The following is a 6,062-nucleotide window of genomic DNA, read 5'->3' on the forward strand; positions in this document are numbered from 1 at the left end:
GTAGAGAGCCCCTTTAGTGCGTCGGTATCCAATCCATTCCACTTGTTCATAAAGAAAATGCCCACATCACTCAAAATCCAGTCCGCATTTTCTCTGCAACCTTGCTTGCGGTCCTGCAGGTGTACGAAGCACACAGCACTGCAGAACAAGAACCTGAACGGATGCAAAATGGACATAAGAAACTTTTTCAAGAAAGTAAGTATTCATCACTGCTTGTAGTAAAATGTATTAGCTCCACTTTACACCAGGTCTGTGTTTGACAAAAAGTTACATTCCCGCTCTAAAACAATGCTGCTACTTAGTTAGGTAGTTAGCCTGAAATGCATCGTGAAGGTCCTGGCTATTTATAAAGTTAAATGTGCACTCTTTTCTACCATTTGCTATCTTTGGGGTTACTTCCTTCTGGAGCATCACCTGTGTTTTTTTACTTTACATATGGAAGAGAAGAGGAGCTGAGCTCATTCACATATGACTATCATCAGTAGATAATAATAATAATCAATCCACAACCCCTATTGACCTGTAGGAGTCAGGGCAGAGGAGCACAGAAAGTGAGAGGGGAGAGGCTTCTACTGGAAAGGTGAGTAGGAGAATAATGATACATATAAATAAATATTAAAACCATTTTTTTTAAATGGCTTATCGATAAGCCATTTGTTTTATTTATGTCTGGGTGGAGATTGTTGACTATTGGTCCTCCTAATTGTCAATCATTCTGGTGATGTTACGTAAGGACATATATACCTGTATATATGTAATTCTGTAGCACTTTGAGATTTGGAATCAAATGTAAAGTAGATTACAAATACAATTTATAATATAAATAAATATTATATATATATATATATAATATTTATTTATATTATAAATTGTATTTGTAATCTACTTTACATTTGATTCCAAATCTCAAAGTGCTACAGAATTACAGCCATTGGCGTTGTTAGGCCTATTTTGGCGTTGTAATAAATAAATAAATAAAAAATGGCTTATCGAAAAGCCATTTGTTTTATTTGATATATATATATGTCCTTACGCAACATCACCAGAATGATTGACAATTAGGAGGACCAATAGTCAACATGATCCACATCATCCTCTAGTATACCTTTATGTCTTTCATATATATATATATATATATATATATATATATATATATATATATATATATATATATATATATATATATATATATATATATATATATATATATATATATATATATATATATATAGTATATATACTGTATATATATACATATATACATACTATATATATATAGTTTTTAAGTTCTGTGTTTCTTGTAGAATCTATATAAAGTAATATACATTAGCCTATTGTGAAAATAATGAAAAAAACATCATTAAATATATTTGTTTTATTGTATTGTTACATTAATAGCTGTTGTATTATTATAGGATGGCTTGTTTAACATCCATCCATCCATCCATCTTATTCCGCTTATCCGAGGTTGGGTCGCGGGGGCAGCAGCTTAAGCAGAGAAGCCCAGACTTCCCTCTCCCCAGCCACTTCGTCCAGCTCCTCCCGGGGGATCCCGAGGCGTTCCCAGGCCAGCCGGGAGACATAGTCTTCCCAACGTGTCCTGGGTCTTCCCCGTGGCCTCCTACCGGTCAGACGTGCCCTAAACACCTCCCTAGGGAGGCGTTCGGGTGGCATCCTGACCAGATGCCCGAACCACCTCATCTGGCTCCTCTCGATGTGGAGGAGCAGCGGCTTTAATTTGAGCTCCCCCCGGATGGCAGAGCTTCTCACCCTATCTCTAAGGGAGAGCCCCGCCACCCGGCGGAGGAAACTCATTTCGGCCGCTTGTACCCGTGATCTTGTCCTTTCGGTCATAACCCAAAGCTCATGACCATAGGTGAGGATGGGAACGTAGATCGACCGGTAAATTGAGAGCTTTGCCTTCCGGCTCAGCTCCTTCTTCACCACAACGGATCGATACAGCGTCCACATTACTGAAGACGCCGCACCGATCCCCCTGTCGATCTCACGATCCACTCTTCCCTCACTCGCGAACAAGACTCCAAGGTACTTGAACTCCTCTACTTGGGGCAGGGTCTCCTCCGCAACCCGGAGATGGCACTCCACCCTTTTCCGGGCGAGAACCATGGATTCGGACTTGGAGGTGCTGATTCTCATCCCAGTCGCTTCACACTCAGCTGCGAACAGATCCAGTGAGAGCTGAAGATTCTGGCCAGATGAAGCCATCAGGACCACATCATCTGCAAAAAGCAGAGACCTAATCCTGCAGCCACCAAACCAGATCCCCTCAACGCCTTGACTGCGCCTAGAAATTCTGTCCATAAAAGTTATGAACAGAATCGGTGACAAAGGGCAGCCTTGGCGGAGTTCAACCCTCACTGGAAACGTGTCCGACTTACTGCAGGCAATGCGGACCAAACTCTGGCACTGATCATACAGGGAGCGGACCGCCACAATCAGACAGTCCGATACCCCATACTCTCTGAGCACTCCCCACAGGACTTCCCGAGGGACACAGTCGAATGCCTTCTCCAAGTCCACAAAACACATGTAGACTGGTTGGGCAAACTCCCATGCATCCTCAAGGACCTTACCGAGAGTATAGAGCTGGTCCACAGTTCCACGACCAGGACGAAAACCACACTGTTCCTCCCGAATCCGAGGTTCGACTATCCGGCGTAGCCTCCTCTCCAGCACACCTGAATAGACCTTACCGGGAAGGCTGAGGAGTGTGATCCCACAATAGTTAGAACACACCCTCCGGTTCCCCTTCTTAAAGAGAGGAACCACCACCCCGGTCTGCCAATCCAGAGGTACCGCCCCCGATGTCCACGCGATGCTGCAGAGTCTTGTCAACCAAGACAGCCCCACAGCATCCAGAGCCTTAAGGAACTCCGAGCGGATCTCATCCACCCCCGGGGCCTTGCCACCGAGGAGCTTTTTAACTACCTCTGCAACCTCAGCCCCAGAAATAGGAGAGCCCACCACATATTCCCCAGGCACTGCTTCCTCATAGGAAGACGTGTTGGTGGGATTGAGGAGGTCTTCCAAGTTAAACATTTCATAGGATTTTCAGAGGGAGGAAAAACCAAGACATTTAATATAAAATTTAAAATGAATAAATACATAAAAAGAAAAAGAAAAAAAATGGTTAGAAGCCATCGTCCCGGGGAGCATTTCATTTCGTCCCGTGCATTTCAAAAAATAATAATAACAATGAATAATTTCTAAGTCTTTGTTAGCCGTTTGTGAAGTTTTGTGCTTAGCTCGCATCCTGTGCATCTCCTGGGGGCTAAGCCGCCCCTGTCCTTAAAAGCTAGTGACAACACTGCTCTGGTGAATCCTCATGGTGGCAGCGTCATGCTGTGGGAATGTCTTTTAGCAACAGGAACTAGTCAGGACAGAGAAAAATATGTATGCAGCAATATACAAAAACATCCTGGATGTAAACCAATGCTTCCCATCCAACCTGATGGGGCTTGAGAGGTACTGCAAAGAAGAATGGACACAAATGAATTAAATAAATGCACAAAAGGAATAAACTGCCTAAAGATGGTGTGCCAAGATTGTGGCATCATATTAAAAAAGACTTGAGGCTGTAATTGCTGCCAAAGGTGCATCAACAAAGTGCTGAGCAAAGGCTGTGAATACTTATGTACATGTGATTTTTTTTATTTTTAATACATTTGCAAATTAAAAAAAACAAAGCTTTTCACATTGTTATTATGGGGTATTGACTGTAGAATTTTGAGGACAAAAATGACTATTCTATTTTGGAATAAACATAACAAAATGTGAAAGGGAACTAATACATTTTTGGCCACCATTTTTATCTATAAGTGGGGATATTTTACTGTTAATATTTTATAACACCGATATAAGGTAAGTAATTATTTTAGGGAAAACATTTCCTCATAATCCCTCAAATATCATATGTTGACAATTTAAACGGATCTTTGTAAAAATACTGTAAATTGTAAGTGTTGACAATACATATTCAATTTAATAAAATGTCATCAATTTCCTAAATTATACCCCTGAGATAGGCTGATTGGCGACACTAGATTGTCTCTAGTGTGTGAATGTCAGTGTGAATGTTGTCTATCTGTGTTGGCTCTGTGATGAGGTGGCGACTTGTCCAGGGTGTACCCAGCCTTCCGCCTGAATGCAGCTGGGATTGGCTCCAGTCCCCCCGCAACCCAGAGAGGGACAAGCGGTAGAAAATGGATGGATGGATAAAGTGCATTTTTTTTTGCAGGTGGTTTATACTGGTGTATTGAGGAAACTAAAACAGCAAATAGTGACAATACAGACCAACATTTGGAAATCGATTGTTATTTTAGTCCAACATTTTTCATTAGAACCTTTCATTATAACATTTACAAACCCCAAAACCAATGAAGTTGGCACATTGTGTAAATTGTAAATAAAAACAGAATACAATGATTTGCAAGTCCTTTTCAACCTATATTCAATTGAATAGACTGCAAAGACAAGACAATTAATATTTGAACTGGAAAAGGTTGATATTTTTTGCAAATATTAGCTCATTTGGAATTAGATGCCTGCAAAAAGCTGGCAAAAAGTGGCAAAAAAGACTGAGAAAGTTGAGGAATGCTCTTCAAACACTTATTTGGAAAATCCCACAGATGAACAGGCTAATTGGGAACAGGTGGGTCCCCTGATTGGGTAAAAAAGCAGCTTCCAAGAAATGTTTAGTCATTCAAAAACAAGGATGGGGCGAGGGTCACCACTTTGTGAACAAATGCGTGAGCAAATTGTCGAACAGTTTAACAACAACATTTCTCAACGAACTATTGCAAGGAATTTAGAGATTTCACCATCTAAGGTCTGTAATATCACCAAAAGGTTCAGAGAATCTGGAGAAATCACTGCACGTAAGCGATGATATTACGGACCTTCGTTTCCTCAGGCGGTACTGCATCAACAAGCGACATCAGTGTGTTAAGGATATCACCACATGGGCTCAGGATCACTTCCGAAAACCACTGTCAGTAACTACAATTTGTCGCTACATCTGTAAGTGTAAGTTAAAACTCTAGCAAAGCGAAAACCATTCATCAACAACACCCAGAAACACCGCCGGCTTCGCTGGGCCCAAACTTATCTAAGATGGACTGATGCAATGTGGAAAAGTGTTCTGTGGTCTAACGCGTCCACATTTCAAAATGTTTTTGGAAACTGTGGACGTCGTGTCCTCCGGAACAAAGAGGAAAACAACCATCTGGATTGCTCCAGGCGCAAAGTTCAAAAGCCAGCATCTGTGATTGTATGGGGGTGTATTAGTGCCCAAGGCATGGGTAACTTACACATCTGTGAAGGCACCATTAATGCTGAAAGGTACATACAGGTTTTGGAGCAACATATGTTGCCTTCCAAGCAACGTTATCATGGACGCCCCTGCTTATTTCAGCAAGACAATGCCAAGCAACGTGTTACAACAGCGTGGCTTCATAGTAAAAGAGTGCGGGTACTAGACTGGCCTGCCTGTAGTCCAGACCTGTCTCCCATTGAAAATGTGTGGCGCATTATGACGCATTATGAAGACCCCAGACTGTTGAACAACTTAAGCTGTACATCAAGCAAGAATGGGAAAGAATTCCACCTGAAAAGGTTCAAAAATTGGTCGCCTCAGTTTCCAAACATTAACTGAGTGTTGTTAAAAGGACAGGCCATGTAACACAGTGGTAAAAATGCCCCTGTGTTGCTGCCATTAAATTCTAAATTAATGATTATTTGCAAAAAAAAAATTTAGTTTCTCAGTTCGAACATTAAATATCTTGTCTATGCAGTCCATTCAATTTAATATAAGTTGAAAAGGACTTGCAAATCATTGTATTATGTTTTTATTTATGAATTACACAACATGCCAACCTCACTGGTTTGGGGTTTTGTATTATAACTTTACCTCAAACTGTGAATATTGGGAATAAATAATGCACACAATTTAGACTGTGAGACATTTACTACAATATATACCCCTCAAGTACAAATACCAAAGTAAAGTAAATACTGACTTGCGAAACAGAATTTTATGTCAA

Source organism: Entelurus aequoreus, linkage group LG15, assembly GCF_033978785.1.
Source record: "Entelurus aequoreus isolate RoL-2023_Sb linkage group LG15, RoL_Eaeq_v1.1, whole genome shotgun sequence".
Lineage (NCBI taxonomy): Eukaryota > Metazoa > Chordata > Actinopteri > Syngnathiformes > Syngnathidae > Entelurus > Entelurus aequoreus.